We start from the raw sequence: 27,978 nt of genomic DNA, 5'->3' as shown, positions 1-27,978 counted from the left end.
AATAAAAAGGTGCCCACAGATAAGAAAGGAATTTAAAAAGCACAGAAAAGAGGAGGAAGCCTGAGGTGGGAGCTCAGCAAACTCACACGTGGTGACAGGGACCATCTCAGAGAGGCTCAGGGCCCCAGGGGAGGCAACGCTGAGAGAAGTTGGGGGAGCACTCGGCCTAATATGCTGTAGACCATGAAAATACAGGCTGTTGTAAACTGTTTCATTCATCCCGTGTTCTGCTGTATTATTTCTTCTGAACTTGGTTAAATCACATAAACTTTCAAGCCTCAAGCCTCAGTCACGTTAATAGTTGACGTGCTTTCAATCAAGTCAATTTGATGTTGACACACAATTACAGAAGCAACTTCCATGAGCTCTCCCTGCCCCTGCTCCAGGAAAGGTTTCATAGAAGGACAGAGGGCACAGCACAGAATTATCTTGATCTGATTCAGGTGTTTTAAAATTTCCTCTTGAATAATAATTATGCCCTTATAGATCTCTGCTCTGTAAAAAAAAAAAAAAAAAAATGGAAAAAAAAAACCCGGAAAAAAAAAAGAACATTTACAGGGTTATTTAATTTATCCTCCACTGTTCTTTGGGAACATATTCATGGTTAACTTTCTCTAGGACATAAGACTTTTTTTCTTAGGCAGAGGTGGCTGAGTGGCTCAGTCAGGTAAGTATCTGCCTTTGGCTTGGGTCATGAACTCAGGGTCCAGGGTTGAGCCCCACATCGGGCTCCCTGCTCAGCGGCGAGACTGCCTCTCCCTCTGCCCCTGGCCCTTTGCACTCTCCTTCACTCACTCTCTCACAGGAAAATAAATCAAATAATTTTTAAAAAGCCTTTTTTTTTCTTCTTAGGGCAAACCAAGCCGGATGCGTGACCGAGCATAATCACAGCATGTGTTGAGATGGCCTGGGTCTCTGCACGGAGCCTGGATCATGTCACCAGCAGGAGGGCAGGTGCGGCCCCTGGACTTCCACTCACATCATCCTGCAGAAGATTCCAGCCCAATAATGAACCTTGCAGCTCAGTCCGTCATGGGGATTTCCTGGTCAGTGTCCAGGGAGCTCCCAGCCCATAGGGAGGTGATAACTGCCTGGGAGGGCTCAGGATCCCACAGTGCTAGGAACCCCTCCGCTCCTCGCAGGAGGATGGGGAAGCTAAAGGGGGCTGAGCACTTGTCTGGCTGGCTGCCCCCCTCCTCCACCATTCATGCAGAGAGGTGCTGGCTGTTTCTGTGGCTGGGATGTCCTTTCCCCCAGGGCTCCCACATCTTCTGAGGAAGCCTGGCCTTATAGCTCGAGAGAGGACCACATTCTCTCACCAGCCTGTCATCCACCTGCTCGGGATTTCTGCTGGGCCCACTGAGGGATGGAGCCCCGATGTCCCCCTAACCCTGCCAAGTGTGTCAGATCATGACTTCCAGGCTCTTCCTTCTAGAAAATGTGGGAGGCTGTACTGTACCTGTGACAGGATTGCTCTGGGAGTAAAGGGCACTAGTCACTGCTGTCATCAACTGACAGACACATCATCCAGCACCATTCGCATTAGACCTTTTACATTGGGAGGAACCTGCTCCCAAAGATCCCTGTCTGAGCCAGAAGCTCCCAATGCCTGGAAAAGCTCTGCCCACACCACTCTGTCCCCAGCCCCTGAACCGACACTGGCCAACATGGGCGTCTCCGTGGCTCCCGACCCCACTGGCTGCTGGTGCTCTCCCTCCTCCCAGGGTCTAGCAGGCCACTGTGTGTGTGTGTGGGGGGGGGGACCGAGTTTTGTCCCCACAAGGTCCAACCTGCAAAGGCACTGTCCCCACAGAAGGGACCCCTGAAATGCAGAGCCGGGGCTCCCCCTAGTGGTTAGGGAGCCCAGGGATCATCCCACAGGACCTGGGCCTAGTCTCTCCATCCCCCCAACTAGGACTCCTAGCACCATGACCCCTGACCAGGGTGATACCAGCAGGAGCCTGACAGAACAGGGATCAGGGGACATGGGGTGTCAAGCTCTGTGAGTATAAACACAGTTGCAGGAACAGTATTTTAGCAAATCACTACACACACACACAGGCACGCTCACACACACAACCATACACACCCTGCAGCCAGAGGGAGCTTCCTGGAAGAAGAGGCATTTTACATTCTGATACTTATTAGGTTTATAGGCTGACATTAAGTGCCAGGAAGTACTAACATCTATGTTCACCAAAAATGACAACTTTCATAAACAGTGATTTCTTCTCACAGCAGTCACATTTCGGGGCCACTTTTGGTAAGTTTATATTTGTTTGAACAAAATTAATAGATCATATAGAATAGGAAAACCCAATCACTGGCAAAATGTTTATGGAAAAGAATTCTTAATATCTTTCACCTGATTACTCTTTTTTTCCCTATATAATTCTGTGTACAATATAAGCTGACCAGAAATGAACATTGTTAGACTTCTGAATTTGGTAGGTGTTTGTGATTCATGGTTTCAATTCTCTTGGTAGATTCCTGACTTTGATAAATATTGATAGGGAAATAGCTCTTACTGACCCAAGATTTTTCCAGGGTCTAATTTATAGGCTGTGCAATTTGGGAGCTCCTCCATTCATACCTGTCTGTAAGATCCCTACATGAAATTAACTTCTTCCAAAATAAATGGTGCTTATTTAGTTATCTGGTCCTGGTTCAGAGCCTTTGAAAAACATTTCCACACCAAATAAGAGTCATCAAAATATTTACTTCAGAAAATTTCAAGATCCTTGATCATCCAAAGCCCTGAAAAAAAAGGATGAGGGGGAGGAGGATGGGAAAGTGGCCTTCTCCAGAAGTGTCCACAGAGATGGTTTGGGTTTTTTGTTTTGTTTTAAGATTTTATTTATTTATTCATGAGAGACACAGAGATAGAGATAGAGGTAGAGGCACAGGCAGAGGAAGAAGCAGGCTCCATGTAGGGAGCCCGATGCATAACTCGATCCCAGGACCCCAGGATCACGACCTGAGCCAAAGGCAGATTTTTCTTTTCCACTCAGTGGATTTCTAGAGGATATGTGGTTACCACTGTGAAAGTTCTTTCCACCTCTCTCTCCCCCAGCTACTCTGACTCAAGTTCTGAGGTCACCAAACCATTGTAGACACATCCCCGGGCCCTATGTTGGTGAATCTGTAGCAATGTTTTATTCCAAATGGCCTTGACCCAGCAAGTCCTACCCACGCCCACTCTTGGTGTTTTCAGATTTCTCTTTCAAACCCAGTGGCGCGTGGACCTTCGAACAGTTCCAAGACCCTTAAAAAAAAATCACATGAAGCAAGCCTGTGGTTTTTATTAAACAGATAGCTAGCTGGCATTCCCAGCAATACCATGAAGAGATTCTTGACTTATATCTGAGTGGTGCTTATAATTGCCAAGCAGGCCCTCTCTCAATCTGGATTTTTAACAATCCCTCCGCACAACTGGAGCCCTGGGCTCCGTGCACCATGCTGTCACACTGCTGTCACCTCGGCCTCCTGCTCCTGACAGGGCGGTGACAGCGTCGGAGGGAAAGCTGCTGAGAGATCAGAGAGGGACAGAGGGCTGCGCTCAGCGATGATGCCGCCCGAGTCACCTGGAAGCCTTCCACCGGAGCTGGTGTGCCTTCCTGAGGCCTCACGGATCTTTCCAGAAGAAAGACATTTTGCACTTTTTTCATTAAGTCTGGCAACCCTATGTGAGGCTGATTTTTTACATTAGGAGGAACAGAAAACCTCTGACAAACTGAATTACTATGTGCACCAGTGCATGTGCTCATGCACACACAAACATGCACACACACACATCCATTTACCTTTGAGAAAAGCCAAAAGCGCACCAACATCACTGATCCAAATTTCTTCTAATAAAGCAGGTTCAATGATTGTCAAATTCACTCACCTTTTTAGAGGAGTCCTTGGTGAAGAATGTCTAAGAACCTGTCATTATCTGTTGACCGAGAATACTCATGTGCACCTGAGATTTTATTTTCAAGGGTTATAAACTAGGGTTAATGTTTGAAAGGCACTTGACCCCCATACCTGACATGTCCTGGGTGCTCTGATATAGTGACTGAGTTTGAAATGCCAGATCCACCTGATGAGAGAGGCACACAGTACAGAGGAGGGGTGGGGGATTTAATCCTGCCTCAGCTGCTCATAGTCCTGTGATACTGAATGAGTCACTTGCATTTGGGGAGCTGTTTTTTCATCTTTAAAGATGAGGAACAATGAGCTTCTGTAAGGAAGGTTTTCCTTTTCTTGGGGAAAGACTTTCCTCTGCAGTTGTCCTTCTAGTTGGATTTGGAATCAAATTGATATGAGCCAGATTAAAAGGAGAAGATCAAATTAAATAGAAATACATATGAGGGGGTCCACACAGACATGGAAAGTCCCAAAACAATGAGGCAACAGGCAGCTTATAAGAGCTAAGAAGAGAGGTAGGGTCTAGGACACAAGGGGTCCAGGAGCAGGAATGTGAGAGGAGGTGTTTAGAGGAACAAGGCTGCAGATGATCCCTTAAGCAAAGGGGAGTCTCTATTAATAGGTCTCTTGCTGCCACAGGCTCTCCTTTCCAGTATAAATTTTAGCAGTTCAGGGAGAGGCACAAGCTTTTCCTGCATCTGCTAGGTTTTGATTTTTTAACTTAAAATAATCTTCATGCCAAAGTGGCCCATCAAGGTCAACCTTCCCCGGTCCCCACATTTTTCATCTGTAATTGTCAAAGTTTCTGTGATTCCTTAGCAAAGTGTGATTCCCCAGCACACTACTTATAACTGGGTATTAATAATGGGGTTACTCATTTAACAAAAGACAATGGATTTTTTTAACTTATTTCAGTAAAATGTGTTATAAAGGTATAAGATGAATATACAAAAAAATATTTTATCCACCATCTCCTTATAAAAACATATGGATGGCTTTCCTCTTTTGGCTTTTCTAAGCTTGCCCAATTCACTAAGAGATGACATCATGTGGACATCGAATTTATCTCATGGGACCTAGTGAAGAAGTCAAACTGCATTGAATCTCAGACTTTCCCATGGTCAGAAGGGAGCTGTCCCAGGTGAGGGAGAGCAGGCCAGCCTCTCAGAGGTTAAATGAAAAGGTTGAAGCTTCAGCACCTGGCTCTTTGCACAGGGTCTGCCTGAGTCCACACCTGCTCTGACCCACCTGCCTCTCCCCTGGGGCTGAGGTCTGGGGCCATCAGAGCAGTTGTATTCATGGCAGCAGCAGGATGACCTGGGAGGACAGGAAGTACTGCTCCCTCCACAGCCACCTGATTTCTCTTCCTGGAGACCCTCCACTCTTCACAGCGGGGTTGAGGGAAGCCTTAGCTAATCTTTCTGTGCTGATCAAGAGTTTTCTGCTAATAATAATTAAAAGTGTATCTCTTTTAGACAAATAAAACTGTTCAGCAGCACTTACAAAAGTGCACAGATGCATCACAGCAGGAAGAAAATAGAGGACAGGAAAATAATTGTCACTGATGAAATGCATTTCCAGGGCCAGAATGGATCCTCTACACTCTAGGTTGTCAAGTCAGCAAATCAAAACTTCAAGGACTTTCCTGTCCCTGTAAATGTTGCCCTTGACCAGAAACACAGAATATCCCAGCCAGCCAGGCCACAAACATCAAGAATCTGTAATGATTTCCCATGTATACATAAGATCAGATATGCAACCCCAGCCCATCAACCTAACCCATATACTCTATCCTTATTCCCTGACTGACTTACTAGCCTTGTAAGGAAATCCTTGACCTCCCAGCTCATCCATCCTGTTGCCCTTGGGTTACTTCTAAGGTTCTATAAAACTCCCTCTTGCCTAAATTCGCAGGGGCAGAGTGTTCCACTGCTTATGAGGCCCTGAACTCCCCAATCCATGGATAGTTCTCTTTGAATAAAGGACATCATACTCTACACACTGAATTGTTTTACTCTTGTCATTTGACACACCCAGGAGAGTATTTGGCTGGAGGTTTGGAACAGATTTCATTATATACTAAGGGTGATCATAGATGTGAGCCAGTAGATATTGAGTCTTTACTTTCAGCAGTGTCTGAATAAAAATGGTAACAGTAATTGAGAGAAAAAGAATTTTGAATGCTGACAACATAAACCAAAATTTATTTTCATAAAACAATAGATGGTCATGGATTATCCCCCAAAAGTAGGATTTTCCTATTGATAGAAATCTAGAAAAATGGGAACAGAAGAGTTCACCCAATTTCTCCCCACCCATATTGTTCAACTTCTATATTCAGACTCTTTCCACCTGTCACTTTGCTGTGCAGATGTCACCCCCATTGTCACTCTTTTCACTTAAAATTTTGGCATAGCTGCCCTAGATGCCGTCTGAGGAATATCTCAAAGGAATATTATTTTAACAGAATATTCTAGTCAACACTTAACCAACTCAGCACAACCTCAAAGCCTGCATTTTGGAACACTTGAGCCTTAAATCTTGGTGATAGCCCACCATATCTGTCCTCCCTTCAGGCTGACAGGCTATCATTAGCATAATTAATTGATATCACAATACCCATGAGGTCCTGGTAAACAGGGCACAACTACAAAGGAATTTCGCATTTAGGTGGAAGTCAATACGACTTTTATTTTTCAAATCTTCATTTCAGAACCTTTTAACAGTTGATCCTTCCAAGGCCCTGCCTTAACCATTTCTGAGCATCTAACACTGGAAGTACAGTACCTGGTCCTGCCCCCTAGAGTGCACTGCCCCCTAGTTCAATGCAGGCTTCTTCTTTCGGACACACACACACACACACACACACATCAGATTTTTCCATAACTGTATATTCCCTATAATTCTACACTATGAGAACCCCAGAAATTATCTACAGCAATCGGTCCAGTTTTGAGGTGAACCAACCCCCATCATTTCTTGAGCACTTTCTATGCATCTGGGACAGGCTACATGCTTTGCTTGCATTCCCTGCTCAGTCTGCCTGCAACTAAATGGGGTCCCTTTTGACAGATAAGGAAAGGAGGAGAAATGCTTGCCCAAGACTACATAAGAACCAAGTTATGTTAGGGAATTTAAATCTTCTGATGAGCCCTCTGAGAGAAATACTCCAATTTACCTCAGGATGTCTGTTGCCTTTTTAGCAGGGATCTCTGCTCTGTACTTGTCCCTGCCTCGCGAGCAGTCTGCACACCGATTGCTCCATTAGTATCAAGACCATTTGAAGCTTGAGATTTGTGTCCAGTCAGACCTGGCTAACATCACCACCTAATTCCTTTTACCCATACTGCTTAGGAAAAGTTGCTTAAAATACCAGCAAAAGCTTTGCCCATTTTAAAGGAAGGGAAGTAACATTCATCTCACAGGGTGATTTTCGGGATTCAATCAATGAGCAGAAACCATTTAGTATGTGCTCAGGTGTAGTGATGTCCAAGGATTGTTGTTGTCACTGGTGCCCTCGCTGCATCAACATTCCTCAGTGTTTCTCAACATCCTGGCCATAGATGGTCCCTCATCGCCCCCCTTGTGATCAGAAGTATCCCTGCTCTCTGGCCCCTCCCTCCCTCCCGCCTCTCTCTAAAGTACCTGCAAGTACCTCAGGGAAACAGAGGCTCAGACTCTAACCTGCCTCTGCCACCACCCAGGCAGTCTCCTCCCAGCAGGTACAGACTTAAGGTCACCCCAGACTTCTGTCTCCCTGTTAGGACCAGAGTCATGCTGTCCTGTGCATTTTCCTGTTTCCAGGTAAGTCTGGACTCCCTCCCAGGTGCAAGGCATAAGGGCTTCCTGAGGCTCTGACCACCACTGCCTCTTAGTGGTCCTCAAAGGCAGCCATGCAGTGATCAGACTTGAGTGAGGCTATGGTCCTGTTGCCCTGCCCACTGCTACTTACTTTGCAGCTGAGAGTCTGAGAGCAGAAGTAAAGGAAGCAGTAAGGTTAAATTCTCAGCACCCTCCTGCACTGGCATGTCTGGGCCTCAGCTCCTGAGGGGGGGGGACATGATCCTCAGGCAGGTTGATGCATCAACACTGGATGAGACCCAGGGACCTCCACCTTTACTCTTCAACTCTACTCCATATGGGATTTGGGGATCGGATTCCCTGGACTTCTCTTCTCTCCTCTGTAAAATGAGATGATTTAACATCTACAGTTGTGTGACTGATTTCAGTGTTAAAACAAAATGGTACAAATAAGATAAAACTATGTTCACTACCTTTTTATAAAGTTAGCTGGGTAAAAAAAAAAAGTAATGAACGAGAGAAAGAAAGCAAGTATTACTGGTTCTCTAGCCTGATCAAGAAACTCTTGCTGTACGTGGGGAAGAAGTAATAGCTCTTTGAGGAGGTCTAATTGAATTAAACCCATTTTCAGTTGAAATTTCAGAGTCTCTATACTGCTCAATAGCATTGGTAACTATGATTAATCAAAGGATATTCTAAATGATCTCAAGGAAATCGGTCCCTTAGGTTCACTAACTCCTTATGTGTCTCCTAGAGCTTCTGTATTTGTGGTGAGAAATTTATGATTAAGAAAGACCTTTAAAAAAAAAAGGAATGCTTTGGTTGCACTCCCATCATTGTTGGCCAGTACCCTTTTTCAGTTACTCATTTTTATAGAAATTATATTTGGGTTTGTCACTGGAAGACAAAGAGGCAACTCAACTATGAGTTTTGTTGGGTGTATAATCTGAAAAACAAGCAAACAGACAATAAATAATTATTGACAGATCTGGAAGGAATTAATGTGATTAGTCACTGATCAAGATGTATGTCTGTCACTCACATAATGATTTGTGGACTTCAAAAGCCAGCAGTGAAGTTTGTACTTTTTGTAATAACAGTTAGTATATGTTGGTAATGGAAATATGGAATATACTGTTAAGAGCATGGTATTATTTCACTAAACTGTGGTAACTGAAATTCATGCATATTGAAACAGGCAAAGCTAGGATTTTCTGTATATTTTTATATATCAATATGCATGCATTTATGTATGCAAGTTTCTTTAAATATGACAAGACTTGTTTTAAAAAAATGTAAGACAAAAAAATAATGCAAGACAGATGGTCCTAAAAATTAGTTTTGATCTTTATCCATTCCCCCTTGAAAACTGCCATAACAGGTGTGGTGAGACAGCAATCTGGAGTGTCAGAGCATATGACAGGAGCACCTTGCCTGGACAACTGCTCCTTGGCCACTATCAACATCAAATAAAGATGTTCTGCATGAAATAAAAAAAAAGAAATGCCTTCTTATGAAAGAGCCCAGCTAACACCCTGACCCTCTACTGAAGGCCTCGGTCAAGGCTAAGACCTCCAGCATGTGCAGGAAGAGGTAAGGGTAGAGAGATAGAAACCTATCTTGGTCTACTTGGGGGATGTTCCACCGTTTGGTCTTCCCCGTTTCCTAATACAAGCAGGCCCTCTCCTCTTGTGGCATTCTCTCAGGGCCTGACTCCACAGAGCAGTGACTCTGAGACCTATTACACTTTAGTTAGAGAGAAACTAGCTAAATATGAAGACACTCTCAGGAGAAGTCAACTCATGTCAATTAAATTATAATTTATCAAGATGGGGGATCCCTGGGTGGCTCAGCAGTTTAGCGCCTGCCTTCGGCCCAGGACGTGATCCTGGAGTTCCGGGATCGAGTCCCACATTGGGCTCCCTGCATGGAGCCTGCTTCTCCCTCTGCCTGTGTCTCTGCCTCTCTCTTCTCTCTCTCTCTCTCTCTCTCTCTCTGTGTGTCTCATGATTAAATAAATAAAATCTTTAAAAAAATTTATCAAGATGATTCCATAGTACCTTTGAGTTACACACAACTGGAAAGACAATGGTCTTGGGCATGGAGCTATCAACCCTTTGGGGTTGGTGGTGTAAGTTCAACTTTCCAGGCATTTCCTCCACATGCCCTTCTCCTTTTGGCTAAGGTGAGCTTCACCAAGGACACTTTGGCCACACACACCAAAGGCAAACCTTCCAGATGCCAACCAGCCCTCCTGTCCTAAGTAAACATTTGTTAATTAAATGGTTGTTTAAATCACTGATTCAGGGGCTGCCCGGGTGGCTTGGCAGTTTAGCGCTGCCTTGGCCCAGGGTGTGGTCCTGGGGTCCCAGGATCGAGTCCCACATTGGGCTCCTTGCGTGGAGCCTACTTCTCCCTCTGCCTATGTCTCTGCCTCTCTCTGTGTGTCTCTCATGAATAAATAAATACAATCTTTAAAAAATAAATAAATAAATAAATATCACTGATTCATAAAAACACTGGAATAATCTTATTTGAATGTAAAGCACCAAGTTCAGTTGGTGACTCCTCTGTTGAAGTGAAATTGATATTTTGACTCTTACTAAGGGGTTCACATTGCTTCATGGTGGGGGATTTTGCATAATGGAAGCTCAAAATATTCTGATAATTTGGGCAGAACTCATTTTACTTCATTTCTGAGGTGAGTAAGGACACAATGTCTCTGAACAATATGACCAACATTATGTTATCAAATTAAGGCGGATTAACTCTCAGAGTATTTTAAATATCAGGATTTTCATTAGGTCCATGACCAACTGCCCACAAATACTAGTATTTTGGAAAAATTAATGGCTATTTACCACAGACTCACCATGTAAAAAATCACAGTTCAAAAAATTACTTGGCATACCTGGAAATCCATGTTAACTGTTTTGTGTCAGGTGCTTTTCATGTTCAGCTCCTAGAACCAGCTCAGGGACACAGCCATGATAGAGGAAAGGGCACAACTTTGGAGAGGTCACCTCAGCACATTAGGACCAGGATAGTTTTTTCTGTCACTTCCACATACCCTAAATTGTCTCATAGAAATTTTGTATTATTTTTTAATTTTATTTTAAAATTTATTCTAAAAAGAATTCACGAGGCTTCTTGGTGGCTCAGTGGTGGCTCAGGTCTTATTCTGGTGTCCTGGGATTGAGTTCCACCACTGTCAGGGAAGGAGCCCTGAGCTGACTCTGCTCCCACTTCCCAATCTCCTCCTGATGCTCCTATTGACTGCTTCCAAGAAGCACCCAGAAAATAAGGAAGACCAAAGATCCATCCTATAAGGGTCTCCATCTTAAGGGCCAGGGCAAGGTAGAGAGCCTTGGTTCATGTAGAGGAGCAAAAGGAAGAAATCAAGCAGATGGTCAAATATGTGAGTTATATTTGTCTGCAAATTAGTAAAACAATTTAGAGAGTAGGGGGGAGATTAAATCTAGTTCATTTCATTTCACTTTCCACAAAGCCACCAACGTCCCATATCTAACAGAACAGGATGTGCCCTATTCCTTTGGTAACAAAACAGGAAACTTGACAAGTGTTGAGTGATTATTATTAAATTCTGTGCTTTTCTGTTTAATGAACTAAGAAAGGAGTTTGTGGATTATTTGTAATGCTTTCATTCTCAGATTAAATAATGGATTCTCTGGTATTTGGTGACTTATTCAGTAAGTCAGTAATACATAAGTCAAATAAATAATATAAATGAGATCTAGGTGTAAATAAATGACTTATGAATAAAAATTTTTGATGAATCCAATTCTGTGTTCTCAATGTTCTTTAATACAATAAGCAAGTATGCAGTAGTGAAAAAAAATCTCAACTACAAAACAATTGGGACTAGAGAAATGGCTGCCACTTTCATGTCAACAAAATCTGCCTTCCACTCTTGTGTTAATTGATTCATCTTTTCTGTAATTTCTTAAACTACCTTTTTTCCACTTTTGTGTCAACATTTAAGCATGCTTCAATCACAAGCTGATCATTTCTAGCTACTGTAGTTCTGTTGCCTGTATTTTTTAACTTCAAAATTGAAGTTACAGAGTAATTACCAAAAATGCCATTATATTCTGGAAGTAGTAGAATTAGAAATTTGCAGCCATTTGAAACTAGAACTAAATCACAAGAAGAAGTTTGGAAGGATTTCAAACACATAGAGGTTAAAGGCCATCCTGCTAAAAGATGAAAGGGTTAACCAGGAAATTAGGGAAGAATTAAAAAGATTCATGGAAACTAATGAGAATGAAGATACAACCATTCAAAATCTTTGGGATACAGCAAAAGCAGTCCTGAGGGGGAAATACATCGCAATACAAGCATCCATCCAAAAACTGGAAAGAACTCAAATACAAAAGCTAACCTTGCATCTAAAGGAGCTGGAGAAAAAACAGCAAATAGATCCTACACCCAGCAGAAGAAGAGAGTTAATAAAGATTCGAGCAGAACTCAATGAAAAAGAGACCAGAAGAACTGTGGAACAGATTAACAAAACCAGGAGTTGGTTCTTTGAAAGAATTAGTAAGATAGATAAACCATTAGCCAATTAAAAAGAAGAGAGAAAAGACTCAAATTAATAAAATCATGAATGATAAAGGAGAGATCATCACCAATACCAAGGAAATACAAACGATTTAAAAAACTTATTATGAGTAGCTATACGCCAATAAATTAGGCAATCTAGAAGAAATGGACGCATTTCTGGAAAACCACAAACTACCAAAACTGGAAGAGGAAGAAATAGAAAACCTGAACAGGCCAATAACCAGGGAGGAAATTGAAGCAGTCATCAAAAACCTCCCAAGACACAAAAGTCCAGGGCCAGATGGCTTCCCTGGGGAATTCTATCAAACGTTTAAAAAAGGAGCCATACCTATTCTACTAAAGCTGTTCAGAAAGATAGAAAGAGATGGAGTACTTCCAAACTCATTCTATGAGGCCAGCATCACCTTAATTCCAAAAACAGACAAAGACCACACCTTAAAGGAGAATTATAGACCAATATCCCTGATGAACACGGACGCAAAAATTCTCAACAAGATACTAGCCAATAGGATCCAATAATACATTAAGAATATTATTCACCATGACCAAGTGAGATTTATCCCTGCAATGCAAGGTTCAACACTCATAAAGCAATCAATGTGATTCATCATATCAGCAAGAGAAAAAACAAGAACCATATGATCCTCTCAATAGATGCAGAGAAAGCATTTGACAAAATACATCATCCATTCCTGATCAAAACTCTTGAGAGTGTAGGGATAGAGAGAACATTCCTCAGCATCTCAAAAGCCATCTATGAAAAGCCCACAGCAAATATCATTCTCAATGGGGAAGCACTGGGAGCCTTTCCCCTAAGATCATGAACAAGACAGGGATGTCCACTCTCACCTCTGCTATTCAACATAGTACTAGAAGCCCTAGCCTCAGCAATCAGACAACAAAAAGACATTAAAGGCATTCAAATTGGCAAAGAAGAAGTCAAACTCTCCCTCTTCACTGATGACATGATACTCTACATAGAAAACCCAAAAGACTCCACCCAAGATTGCTAGAACTCATACAGCAATTCGGCAGTGTGGCAGGATACAAAATCAATGCCCAGAAATCAGTAGCATTTCTCCACACTAACAATGAGACTGAAGAAAGAGAAATTAAGGAGTCAATTCCATTTACAATCTCACCCAAAAGCATAAGATACCTAGGAATAAACCTAACCGAAGAAGTAAAGGATCTATACCCTAAAAACTACAGAACACTTCTGAAAGAAATTGAGGAAGACACAAAGAGATGGAAAAATATTCCATGCTCATGGATTGGAAGAATTAATATAGTGAAAATGTCAAGGTTGCCCAGGGCAATTTACACATTTAACGCAATCCCTATCAAAATACCATAGACTTTCTTCAGAGAGTTGGAACAAATCATCTTAAGATTTGTGTGAAATCAGAAAAGACCCCAAATAGCCAGGGGAATATTAAAAAAGAAGACCATAGCTGGGGGCATCACAATGCCGGATTTCAGGTTGTACTACAAAGCTGTGGTCATCAAGACAGTGTGGTACTGGCACAAAAACAGACACATAGATCAGTGGAGCAGAACAGAGAATCCAGAAGTGGACCCTCAACTTTATGGTCAACTAATATTCGACAAAGCAGGAAAGACTATCCACTGGAAAAAAAGAGTCTCTTCAATAAATGGTGCTGGGAAAATTGGACATCCACATGCAGAATGAAACTAGACCATTCTCTTGCACCATACACAAAGATAAACTCAAAATGGATGAAAGATCTAAATGTGAGACAAGATTCCATCAAAATCCTAGAGGAGAACACAGGCAACACCCTTTTTGAACTTGGCCACAGCAACTTCTTACAAGATGCATCCATGAAGGCAAGAGAAACAAAAGCAAAAATGAACTATTGGGACTTCATCAAGATAAAAAGCTTCTGCGCAGTAAAAGAAACAGTCAACAAAACTAAAAGACAACCTACAGAATGGGAGAAGATATTTGCAAATGACCTATCAGATAAAGGACTAGTTTCCAAGATCTATAAAGACCTTATTAAACTCAACAGCAAAGAAACAAACAATCCAATCATGAAATGGGAAAAAGACATGAAGAAAAATCTCACAGAGGAAGACATAGACATGGCCAACAAGCACATGAGAAAATGCTCCACTTCACTGGCCACCAGGGAAATACAAATCAAAACCACAATGAGATTCCACCTCACACCAGTGAGAATGAGGAAAATTAACAAGACAGGAAATCACAAATGTTGAAGAGGATGCGGAGAAAGGGGAACCCTCTTGCACTGTTGGTGGGAATGTGAACTGGTGCAGCCACTCTGGAAAACTGTGTGGAGGTTCCTCAAAGAGTTAAAAATATACCTGCCCTACGACCCAGCAATTGCACTGTTGGGGATTTACCCCAAAGATACAGATGCAATGAAACGCAGGGACACCTGCACCCGATGTTTATAGCAGCAATGTCTACAATAGCCAAACTGTGAAAAGAGCCTCTGTGTCCATCGAAAGATGAATGGATAGAGAAGATGTGGTCTATGTATACAATGGAAAATGACATTAGAAACGAAAATACCCACCATTTGCTTCGACGTGGATGGACCTGGAGGGTATTATGCTGAGTGAAATAAGTCAATCGGAAAAGGACAAACATTATATGTTCTCATTCATTTGGGGAATTTAAAAATTAGTGAAAGGGAATAAAGGGAAAGGAGAGAAAATGAGTGAAAATATCAGTGAGCGTGCCAAAACATGAGAGACATCTAACTCTGGGAAATGAACAAAGGGTAGTGGAAGGGGAGGTGGGTGGGCAGTTGGGGTGACTGGGTGATGGGCACTAAGGGGGGCACTTGGCGGGATGATCCCTGGGTGTTATGCGATATGTTGGCAAATTGAACTCTAATAAAAAAAATTTTTTTAAAGAAATTTGCAGCCAATGGGCCAACAGATTTCATTGACTCTACTTCTATTCTTTCCTTAGTCAATTAAAAACAAAGAATTCATTAGTTTCTGTGTACAAAGGTGAATGTGCAGCCATTCCGTCAAGGAGTGGAGTTCCATATGAAAATGAAAACACATAATGTAATGAGGTGATAAGAACATATGACAGCTATTGGTAATTGGTATTCCTTATGCACTAGGCACTGTATTAAGTTCTTCGTATACTTTCTGTTCTGTAATCCCAGTAACCATACCTGAGATAGCCATTATTAGTATCATCATCTCAATTTTATAAGTATTTTGTAGTTAGAAATGTGATACTTGGAAAAATTAAGTCCTCTGATAATGAACAGCAAATTGGAATCTGACTCCGGATCTGTCTAATGACAGCATCTGAGCTCTCGATCCAGAGTGATGAGCAAAACAAAACAAACACACAATTTTTTGAGGAAGACATGTTGGGGGAAATAGAATTTAACCTTCCATACGATTAAGTTTTTCTTTTCTTGATCTGAAGCATATTCCATTTCCCGGAACCACACAAAGTTATTAACATTGATCCCTGTTCTATGAACTTAGAGACAATCTGCAGATGATTTTCTGCAAAGACTATTATGCAATCATTTTTTTCTGACTTCTGGATCCCTAGATTTTTTCTCCAGGAAAGATAGGCATAACAAAAACTGTTTATTGAGCAAAAGAAAGCATTGAGATGGAAAACAAATTGATGCTCCTTGATTACTGTCTTTGGAGCTGCATTCCTCCACTCTCTGCCCACTGATGTGTACTGTACAGAAAACTCTTCATATGTGAATGGACAAGAGAGTAAAGGACCTCCAGGTCAATCATGGTGACTGCATTGAGAAGTTGATTTGATACTTTGCTTGCTGAATATGGGTGCGTTACATCCTTCTTAATTCCTTTTCTGAGTTTATATATTTTCATAAAAGGGACTACAAGAATATTTAGAATCAAAATATTGTTTAACAAAGTCTTCCTTGTTTTCCAATAATAATAAAAATATAACTTTAAAGCTTCAAAGGAACATATTTCCAGGCACAGATGGACTTTGTGTCTATTATCATTTTTAGCATGATAGCATAAATTAACTTTCTGAAGGACATTTACTACACTAATTATAGATGTAGAAACTCAGACATGAACAATTAAATAACTCAGCTGACATCCGAGGGGGTAAGTAGTATAGAAGAGTGCCTATTTTTATAGGTCAATAATAATATTCACAATAACGTTTTAAGGACTTGATGTATTTCAAAATATGAAGTTAACTAAATGGGTTAAGTGGTAGAGGAGGAAGTTTGATTATCTCTGTCAATTAAAAATATTCTCATAGATAATTTAAAGACCTGCAATATTGCTCACAATAAGAAGTGGTTAACTTTATTTGGTTAAAATTAAGAGAATAAAAACCAAATATGAAAAATCTCCCTTAAAAATGTTATGTTTAGGGGCAGCCTGGGTGGCTCAGTGGTTTAGCTCTGCCTTCAGCCCAGGGCGTGATCCTGGAGACCTGGGATCAAGTCCCACGTCAGGCTCCCTGCATTGAGCCTGCTTCTCCCTCTGCCTGTGTCTTTGTCTGTCTCTGTCTCTCTTTCTCGTGAATAAATAAATAAATAAAATCTTCTAGAAAAAAAGAGTCTCTCTCTCTTTAAAAAAAAAAAATATATATATATAACTGAAAGCATTCCTATTTCCATTTTTAAATATGCAGAGTGATGCCTGGGTGGCATAATCAGTGAAGTGTTGGACTCTTGGCTCAGGGCCTGATATCAAGGTCCTGCAATCCAGCCCTACATCCAGCTCAGAGCTCAGCATGGAGTCTGCATGGGATTCTCTCTCTCTCTCCTTTTGCCCCTCCCCCCATGTATACACAGGTGCACTCTCTTGTCTCTCTCTCACAAATAAATAAATATTTTACAAATTATAAATATGTAGCAAATGATCAAAGTAAAATTAAATGATGGGTGCTTTGTATTGTCATTTTTATAATTCATTTTTATAAGAATTTCCTTATGGAACTGTTACTTATATGTGTTTTCTTATTTCCTGTCTCTGTGTCTTTGTAGGAGTTCCTTATCTTTGCCACAGTCCTCATTTGTGAAATGGAGATTAATCATAACAGCTATTTCATGGGCCTACAGAATGTATTACATAAAATAATGCAAGAAGGCATTTACAACATTGCCTCAAAAACTGCAAGGCCACAATGGACTTTAGACTTTAATAGATATTAGCTATAAAGCTGACCACTCTACTCCACATAACATTGCTTTGAAAATTATCCCGTCTGTGACATCCTGCTCATGAGACAGTTCAAGGGACAGAGCGAGTAGAAGTCTGCTTTCCAGAGACTGCTCAGACTCATGTATCCCCAGCAGTTGTAGTCTAGTCCCTTTGTAGAGACACCTAAATTAAATATAAAATTTGATTCTTGTGTATTAATCTAGCTGGTGACATTTCAGTCAACTTTAAAAATGCTTGTGCACAAAGCATACTCTGTAACCTCATGAGATATTTCACTGTCTGAGTTCTGTTGTGCTATGTTACCAAGGAGTTCAGGTTGGGTTTCACATCCCATTCCCAGAACAACTGCAAATCGGAGAAAGACAGACATAGGGGCCAAAGCCAGCAGGCCTGTCCTCATGTTCCTGAGCAATGCTTTTACAGTTTTGGATTCCAGAGGGAATGGCTAAGTGGATATGAGCCATCCTACTTAATCCAGATGAACCTATTCAAAAGGAATTTCTTTCCAGATCTCCTGATTGGGATCCCTCTTACCCAATCTGCCCAACATTCATGGGGAGGATGCCACAAAATGCTCATTTCCTTCGTTGATTATGAAGAACCCAGGAAACTGTCTAAGTCACCACTTTTTCTGAGAAACCTGAACCAGCCCGCCCATCTGCCAATGACATGATAAGTGCTGTTAAGAGGGACCTCACTTCTTACCTTTTTGCTGGGGATCCAGCCAGGCCAACAGGATACTACTGCTGGAAGCGGTCATCATCTTACCCCTCTGGGCTTGTGAGTTGTCCCCAAGTCATGTCAGTCACAGAAGAGATTCAAGAAACTCTTTATTGTTGCCTTTCCTATAATATTTGTTCATGGAAATTTCTCTTCTTTGCTTGCAGTTGGCCTTGGGCAGGTGAAATTGGAACAACCTGAAATATCAAATTCCAGAGCAAGAGATAAGAGTGCCCACATATCATGCAAGGTAGTCACTGAGGATTTTAACAATGAAGTTATACACTGGTACTGACACAAACCAGATCAGGAGATAGAATATCTAATATTGGTTCAAACAAGCTCTACTCAAGTTTCTTTAGATGTGAGGAAAAACAAACTTAAGTAAAAATGCTCCTACTTCCACTTCAACCTTGAATATAAATTTCTTAAAAAAGGAAGACAAAGCCATGTACTACTGTGCCTGCTGGAATAGGATCCACAGCATCAGAGTTGCCAAGAGAAGCTGCACAAGAATCATCTTCTGGTCTGACCCACCCACATTCTTCTCAATATGAGAAACCACAGAAGCTGCACAGCTGGGTGCCCAGCCTGAGCCTCTCCCTCTGCATTATTTTCTGAGCTTTCAGGGAGACTTCATAGACTCCCACATGATATCAGCAAAGATAATGTATATATATAAACATTTTGATATTGTTTCCTTCAAAATTCATTTTCTGGGAACTCTGAAAATACATCATATACGGTTAAGAGAAAAATCATTTTGTCTGTTAACTGACTTTAGAGGAAGAGATTTTTAGTACTTGAATGGTTCAGAAGGAAGACAGGAAGGGGTATATATTTTACATAAATGTCCCTGTTATTATTACCTTCTTATTTTACTTCTAGGCATTACAACTCCTCAGAGTGCAATGATCTGTCAAATGTAACAATTGGATGCCTTTTAATAGTGTCTGTGGCCATCCTGAAGGAACCTACTGACCATGAAATCCTCTAGTAGACAATCAGCTATTTCGAGGAAAGGAGAGAGTAAAGTAAAAATCCTGTATCCTAGAAGTAGAAGCAGTACCTTACTCCACATTCAAGATCCATACTGGGACAAAACCAGGATTGAGCCATTGGAACTTGCCCCTGAGCAAATCAAGTGCCTCCAGCATGATAGATATGCCTCTAAGACTTTGTTTTCCAGGGTTCTACAAAGCAAATTAAAGATCCTGATTAACGACCAGATGGTTAAAAGGAAAGATAATGCAATCTCTCTACATGTCTAAAGAAAAGAAAGGTAATGTCCATCACAAATCAATAAAACAAAAATAATTTTGAGGACCAATTTATTTGATTAGTCACTGGATGATTGTGAATTTTCAAGAAACAGGGAAACACACACTGTAAAAACTCCTCTCCCACAGCTTTAGAAACCACTTTCAAAGGATGAGATAAATCCTTTACTTCACAAAAATAATGGTACTTTTGGTAACATGTTTATCTGACCATTTAATTGCCATGCCAGCAGTTTACCCCTGGTTCCTGAGATCATGAAACACACTCATTCTGTTTCTCATTCTAAGAATCATTGGCCCTATCAAGTGCAGAGATGCTATGGAAAGCAGAATGAATTCCTCCCACAGCAGTGTCAACCCCTTCCCAGCAGCAAACTCAGGATCCTGTGTCCCACACCTTGTCCATTATGACTCATAATTGTGGTAGGTCCCCAGTGGTAAGGCCCCAAGGGATGGGCCTCACCTCCCCCTCTACGCCTACACAAACAATGGCAAGAAGACGCCAGAATGAAATATAGAGTCAGAGAATATAAACCCTTTCTGGAAAGAAATGAATGAAAAGAGAGATTAAGCTCCTCCCAATCTCTGTGCTAAATACTTAATGCAGATTATTTAATTTAATCCTTAAAACAATAGTGCAGAATATGATCCACATGGCCATATGTGGATTAATCTCAGGCGATGGAGCCACCCTGATTTTTCAACACACAATAATCATGAAACACTACAGTGATGAGCAATAGGAAAGGGGGTACCTTATCTACACGGTTTTGAAGTACAGGATAGTTTATAAAGAAGAACATGTTTTTCTTGAAGAATTATAAGTAAAATTTACAAATTTACTGAAGGACAAATGAAGTCTGCCCTGGTCTGGACCTTGGCAGGCATTTCTAAGGTGTGCATATTAACCTACAAGGGGATACTCTGGTTTCTCTTCAGATCATATAAATCTTTCACCTTTTTACCTCCAAGGGGTCCACAACATGTAGCACCAAGAGAGGACTTGACCAGGATGAAAGGTAGAGTCAGTATTTTCAGCACCCCTGCCATCAATAGTTTGGGATTTTTACATTTAATAACAAATTGTTTATATTACAGTTTAAAATATACCTGCATAATAAATAATAAAATAGAACTGTATAGATGACATGTAAAATGATTATATATTTATATTATCCCATGTAATACTATTACTACCTATATCTACGGATAAAAGGAAAACTAAAATAGTATAATTAAACACATTGGCAATAATGGTTGGAAGAGAGTGTCTGCTAATTATGCCCATGCGCAGCAACCCCCAGTTTTGTAAATCAGTTTTCATTTAAACTCGGCCTTGGCCATATGCTTACAAATTGCCTATAGCTGTCATTATACCACAATGGCAGAGCTGAATATTTGCAACAGGGGCCCAAAGCCAAGATGTTGATCTCTTCGCCCTCTACAGAAAATATTTAACAATCACCTCCCTAGAATTATATACTGTGGAGTGCACTTATTTTTATTTCACATTTCCCTATTCCTCCAAGTTTCCTCAATGACCCTTTGTTGTTACATAGCCACTCCACCCATATTATCTGTCTTCCTCTGGATAAATTGTTTAAACTCTCATTCTTTTTCCTCAGTTGGAAAAGGAAAATATAAATATATTTACCTAGAGGAACTGTCAAGAGGACTTACTTGCAGAATACATATAAAGTTCTTACAAGTGCTTGGAGCATGCCTCATGCTCACTCTCCTTAGGCATCCTTTGATTATATGGGTTATTATGGCATATTTGAACATAACAAAATATAGAAACAAAACTGTACCTTATTATTTGCTTCAACTTTTTATTTTAAATAATAGAATAAATGAAAATAGACCACTTTTCCTTTCAGACATTTCTAGTAGAACACCTGCTGCTGACATTCCTGGAACACAGCCATGCCAATGCATTTCCTAACTGTCAATGACTGCTTTTGTGCTACAATGGCAGAGGTGGTAAATCACAAGAGAGATCTTAGGCCAAACAGTCTAAATAAAATATTTGCAATCTGGCCCTGTACAGAAAAATGTTGGCAGCGTCTCTGTGCAAAATGAGTAAAGGAATGAATTCATAGCTATCACTAAAATTTAAGATACAAGAAGAAAATATATTGCTATATTTTACTGCATGAAAATGAAAAAAAAACTTGCAATGCAAAACGCAGCATAAGATGAAGCAAAAGACAAATGACAAACCATGAGGAAAACTTGCAACTTGTATAGCACATAATGGTCAACTATCCTCAAAATAAAAATCCATTCTAAAAATGGAAGTAAATCACTTAACACATCCTGTAGGAAAGTAGCAAAAGATGAAAAGCCAATTTATGAAAAGAAATATAAAAAATAGTTCTTAAAAATATAAATAGAAGTTCAACTTCACTTTTAATAAGATAAATATTAATTAAAACTATATTGAGATACCATTTCACATTCACAAGATTGAATAAAAATAATAACCTCGTGAAGCTATGGGAAAAACAGACATCTCACACATTGCTACTAAGGATGCAAAATACAACACTTTTGTGAAAGAATCTGGAAACCTGAACCAGCCCCGCCTTCCTGCCAATGCCTGACAAGTTCTTTTAGCAGGGACCTCACTTCTTACCTTGTACCCTGGGGAGCTAGCCAGGTCAACAGGATGCTACTGCTGGAAGTGATCATCATCTCATCCCTCTGGACTTGTAAGTTGTCCCCAAGTCATATGAGTCTACAGGAGAGACTTGAGAAATTATTTATTGTTGCCTTTTCCCATATCATTTGTTCACTGGAGTTTCTCTTCTTTGCTTGCAGTTGGCCTTGGGCAGGTGAAGTTAGAACAACATGAAATATCAGTTTCCAGAGCAAGAGATAAGACTGCTCGCATATCATGCAAGGTGATCACTGAGGATTTTAACAGTGAAGTTATACACTGGTACCGACACAAACCAGATCAGGAGATAGAACATCTAATAATGGTCCAAACAAGCTCTACTCAAGCTTCTTTAGATGGGAGGAAAAACAAACTTGAGGCAAGTAAAAATGCCGTTACTTCCACATCAACTTTGAGTATAAATTTCTTACAAGAAGAAGACGAAGCCATGTACTACTGTGCCTGCTGGAAAGGATCCACAGCATCAGAGTTGCCAAAAGAAGCTGCACAAGAATCATCTTCAGGTCTGACCCACCCACATTCTTCTCAATATGAGCAACCACAGAAGCTGCACAGCTGGGTGACCACTCTGAGCCTCTGTCCCTTGGCAGTATTTCCTGAGCTTTGCAGGAAGACATCATTGGTTCTGCTCAGTGAATTCCACATGATATCAGCAATGATAGCATATGTATAACCATTTTGATACTATTTTCCTTGAAATTCACTTGTCTGAGAACTCTGAAAATACAAGGTGGTTGGTTCAGAGAAAGCTCCATCTGTCTATTAATTCATTTTAGAGAAAGAGATTTTTAGTACTGAATAGTTCAGAAGGAAGACAGGAACGGGTATATGTTTTACATAAGTATTTCCTTTTATTACTATTCTCTGATTTTAGTCATAGGCATTAAAACTCCACATAAGTGCAATGATCTGTCAAACATAAAAATTGTATGTCTTTTATCAGTAGTCTGTGGCCATCCTGAAGGAACCTACTGACCATGAAATCCTGAAGTAGACAATCAGCTTTTTGGGGAAAGGAGAGAGCAAAGTATAAATCCTGTATCCTAGAGTTAGAAGTAGCACCTCACTCCACATTCAAGGATCAATACTGGGACAAAACTAGGATTGAGCCATTGGAACAGGCTCCTGAGCAAATCAAGAGCCTCCAGCATGGTGGATATGTCTCTAAGACTTTGTTTTCCAGGGTTCTTCAAAGTAAACTAAAGATCCTGAATAAGGACCAGATGGTTAAAAAGAAAGATAATGCATTCTCCTTACATCTTTAAAGAAAAGAAAGGTAATGGCCATCACAAATCAATAAAACAAGAAATAATTATGTATAATTGAATTCTGTGATTAACATCTGGATGGTTGTGAATTTTCAAGAAACAGGGAAACACACAGTGTAAAAACTCTTCTCCCTCAGCTTTAGAAACCATTTTCAAAGGATAAGATAAATACTTTACTTCACAAAAATTTGGTACTTTTCATAACATGTTTATCTGACCATTTGATTGCCATGCCAGCAGTTTACCCCTGGTTCTGGAGATCATGACAACACTTTCATTATGTATCATTCTAAGAATCATTGACCCTATCAAGTGCAGAGATGCTATGGAAAGCAGAATGAATTCCTCCCACAGCAGTGTCAGCCCCTTCCCAGGGGGCTAACTCAGGATCTTGTGTCCCACACCTTGTCCATTATGATTCATAATTGTGGTGGGTCCTCAGTGGTAAGACCCCAAGGGATGGGTCTCAATAGAGACTTGAGACCTCCCCCTACACACCTACAAAAACAATGGTAAGAAGATCCCAGAATGGAATATAGTGTCAGAGAATATAAAACTTTTCCAAAAAGAAGTAAATAAAAATTGGGTTTAAGTTCCTCACAGTATCTGTGCTAAATATCCTATACAGATTACTTAATTTAATCCTTAAAACAAGAGTGCAAAATTTGATGGCAAGGCCACATGGGGACTGATCTCAGGCAATGGAGCCACCCTCACTATTCAACACACATTAACCATGAAACTTTACACTGATGAACAATAGGGAGAGAGGTAACTTATCTAGGAGGCTTGGAAGTGAAAAAATACAATGTAGCTCTTTGAAAATATGTTTTCTGAAAAAATATACATAAAATTTATAAATTTACTGAAGCACAAACCAAGTCTGTCCTGATCTGAACCTTGGCAGGTGTGCATTCTAACCTCCAAAGGGTCCAGAACATGTAGCCCCATGAGGACTTGATTGAAATGGAGGGCCAAAGTTAGAGTCAGTATTTTCAGCACTCTTGCCATCAATAGTTTTGGGTTTTTACATTTAGTAACCAATTGTTTTTATAACAATTTAAAATATAACTGCATAACAAAAAATACAGTAACTGTATAGATAACAAGTAAAATGGATATATATTTATATTTTCCCATGTAATAGTATTACTATTTAAACCTCCAGAAAAAAAGGAAAACCCAAAAACTGTAATAAACCATATTGGCAATAGTGTTTACCTTGGAACAGGAAGACTGCTAATTTTGCCCATGCCCAGCAACCCCCAGTTTTGTAAATAAGGTTTTATTGAAAGTTGGCCTTGACCATATGCTTACACATTGTCTATAGCTGTTCCTGTACTACAAAGGCAGGGCTGAATATTTACAATGGAGATCTACAAATCCTAAAATATTCAGCCTTTGTTACATATCCACTCCCCCTCCATATTAACTGTCTTCCACAGGATAAATTGCTTGACATATCTTTGATTCTTATCCTTCACTTGGAAATAGAAAATATAAATATATTTACCTGGAGGAACTGTCGAGAGGACTTACTTACAGAATACATATAAAGTCTTACAAGTGCTTGGAGGATGCCTAATACTCACTCTCCATAAGCATACTTTGAATATATGGGTTATTATGGCATATTTGATCATAAGATAACAAAATACAGAACCCAAACTATAACTAAATCTATGCTTCAATCTTTTATTTTAAGTAATAGAATAAGGAAAAAATAGACCACTTTTCCTTACAGACATTTCTAACAGAACACCTGCTGTTGACATGTCTGGAACACAGCCATACCTATGTATTACCTAACTGTCAATGACTGCTTTTGTGCTACAATAGCAGAGGTGGTGAATCACAGGCATCTTACATATTGCTGGTAAGGATGCAAAATACAACCCTGTTGTGCAGGAATTTGGAAATATCTAACAAAAACTTTTATGCATTTATAATTCAACCTAGGAAAAACACTTTTTGAAATTCACTCTTGAAGCTACAGTTTCAATACTATGAGCAAGTATATGCAAAAAGCTTCATTTGGTAATGGCAAAATCTTGAAAATAACATATCAAAATATAATGGATTTGATTGAATAAGTTATGACACATGCACCTAATGTGGGAGTATACACTGCTATATAGAATGTGAGGTGTAAAACCACCTGTAATTTATCTAGTGGCAATTCATAATTAGAAAGTGAAATTTTAAAAATAGTATAATTTACAGTAACAACAATAACTATCAAAAGACCTCTATAACACAGAGAGATGAGATGAAATTTAACTAAGCATGGGAAGGATTTCCATGCTAAAAACAATAAAACATTATTGACAGAAGCCATAGAAGAACCAAATAAATCTAGAGATATACCATATTCATAGATTGGAAGACTCAATAGTGATAAATGCATTCAATGTAATCCCAACCAAATTCCCAGAAGAGCTCTTCATAGAAATCAACAAACTGGTTGCAAAATTTATATGGGAAGAGGAAAACATAGCATTGCCAAAACAGTTTTGAAAAGTACGTAAAATGCCATGAAACTACAATGGTCAAGACAGTGGAGTATTGGTGAAAGCATAGACGCATAGATAAGAGGAACAGAATCCAGAAATAGGGCAACACATAAGCACTTAACTAATTCCTAACAATGATTGGGAAATCCAATGAAGAAAAGAGAGACCTTTCTCCACTGTTTATGAGACAACTGAACTTCTGTGTAGAAAATAATAAATTTCAATGCATATCAAACACCACATACACAAACTAACTAAAAACAGATACTAGAACTAAGTTTTGTGATTCCTTAGCAAAGTATGATTCCCCAGCACACTACTTATGACTGGTTGTAATAATAGAGTTACTCATCTAACAAAGACAGCTGATTTTATTAACTGTTTTCAATACAATGTATTATAAAGGTAGAAATTGAAAATAAAAGGAAGAATATTTTATCCACATTCTACTCATTGGAATGTATTGATAGCTTTCCTCTTTTGGGTTTTCCAATCTTGTCCAGTTTTCTAAGAGTTCACATCATGTGGACATCCAATTTATTCCATGGGACCTAGTAAAGAAGTCAAACTGCATTAGATTTCAGATTCTCCCAGGGTCAGAAGGGAGCTGTCCCAGGTCAGAGAAAACTCACTGATGTCTCAGAGGTTAAATGAAAAGGTCCAAGTTTCATCACCTGGCTCTTTGTACAGGGTCAGCCTGAGTCCACACCTGCTCTGACCCACCTGCCTCTACCCTGGGGCTGAGGTCAGGGGCCATCGGAGCAGTTGTATTCATGGCAGGATGACCTGGGAGGACAGGAAGTACTGCTCCCTTCAGAGCCACCTGATTTCTTTCTTCCTGGGGACCAGGAGGTCTTGCTCAGAACCCTCCACTTTCCACATGAGGGTAGAGGGAAAGCCTTAGCTACTCTTTCTGTGCTGCTCAAGAGTTTTCTGCTAATAGCTTTTAAATGTATTCCTTTTAGACTATATAAGTTTTCAGCACCACTTACAAAGTGCACAGATGCACCACAGCAGGAAGAGGAGTAGAGGACAGGAAAACAATTGTCACTTGTTGAAATGCACTTCCAGGTCCAGGGTGGACTCTCTATTCTCTGGGTTGTCAGATCAGCAAACTAAAACTTAGATACTCTCCTTTCCCTGTAAATGCTGCCCTTGATCAAAAACAGTCTATCCCAGCCAGCCAGGCCCCAGACACCAAGAATATGTAACGTTTTCCTGGTTCTACATAAGATCAGATACGCAACCCCAGCCAATCAAACTAAGCCAAATACTCTCTCCTCATTCCCTGACTGACCTGCCAGCCTTGTGAAGAAATCCCTGACTTCCCAGCTCATCCTGGGCTGCTTCTAAGGCTCTACAAAACTATTTCTTGCTCTGAATCCCTGGGGCAGAGTGCTCCACCACTTATGAGGCTCTGAATTCCCCAATCCATGGATAGTTCTCCTTTGAATAAAGGACATCACATTCTAGAATATACATTGTATATTATTTTGTCATATGACACACTCAAGAGAGTATTTGGCTCGAGGTGTGAGACAGACTTCATTACACGCTAAGGCTGGTCATGACCAAAAGTTGTTGAGTCTTTGCTTTCAGCAGGGTTTGAACAAATGATAACAATAATTAAGAGAAAAATACTTTTGAAGGCTGACAACACAAACTAAAATTTAGTTTCATCAAATAATAGATGGTTGTGTATTATTCCCCCCTAAATAAGATTCTCTTATTGGTAGAAATCTAGAAAAATGCAAAGAAAAGTGTTACCCAATTTCTAAGCACCCACATTGCTCAACATCTATATTCAGACTCATTCCACCTGTCATTTGCTGTGCCGATGACAGCCCCACCGGCTCACTCCTTTCCACTTACCACTTTGGCCCAACTGCCCTACACCTGATGAGGGCCTGAATGATGGCTCTGGAATATTCTTTTAACAGAATATTCTAGTCAACACTTCACCAAGTCAGTATAACCTCAAAGCCTGCATTTTGGGGCATTTGAGACTTCAATCTTGGTTATAG

At 40.2% G+C, this 27,978-nt stretch overlaps 2 long non-coding RNA genes across 4 annotated transcripts; one reads left to right on the top strand and one right to left on the bottom strand.

Annotated features, from left to right (window-relative positions):
* On the bottom strand, positions 1-27,392 carry LOC140613124 (uncharacterized). 3 transcript variants are annotated; one of them, XR_012014258.1, is made up of 5 exons: positions 26,947-27,392; positions 22,129-22,890; positions 19,280-19,403; positions 18,196-18,407; positions 1-495 (listed from the first exon to the last, which is right to left on the bottom strand). It is a non-coding gene; the product is annotated as an uncharacterized lncRNA (long non-coding RNA). The 3 variants fall into 3 exon arrangements; XR_012014256.1 differs by lacking the exon at positions 1-495 and adding an exon at positions 10,810-11,079; XR_012014257.1 differs by lacking the exon at positions 1-495 and adding an exon at positions 10,810-11,079 and having other exon boundaries at positions 27,252-27,392.
* Positions 19,973-23,470, top strand: LOC140613125 (uncharacterized). Its single transcript, XR_012014259.1, has 3 exons — positions 19,973-20,509; positions 21,371-22,204; positions 22,314-23,470. It is a non-coding gene; the product is annotated as an uncharacterized lncRNA (long non-coding RNA).
* Positions 27,393-27,978: the final 586 nt, after the last annotated feature.

This window comes from Canis lupus, chromosome 21 (assembly GCF_048164855.1).
Source record: "Canis lupus baileyi chromosome 21, mCanLup2.hap1, whole genome shotgun sequence".
NCBI lineage: Eukaryota > Metazoa > Chordata > Mammalia > Carnivora > Canidae > Canis > Canis lupus.
Note: the sequence above shows the minus strand (reverse complement) of the source record. Positions and strands in the feature narration are given on the sequence as shown.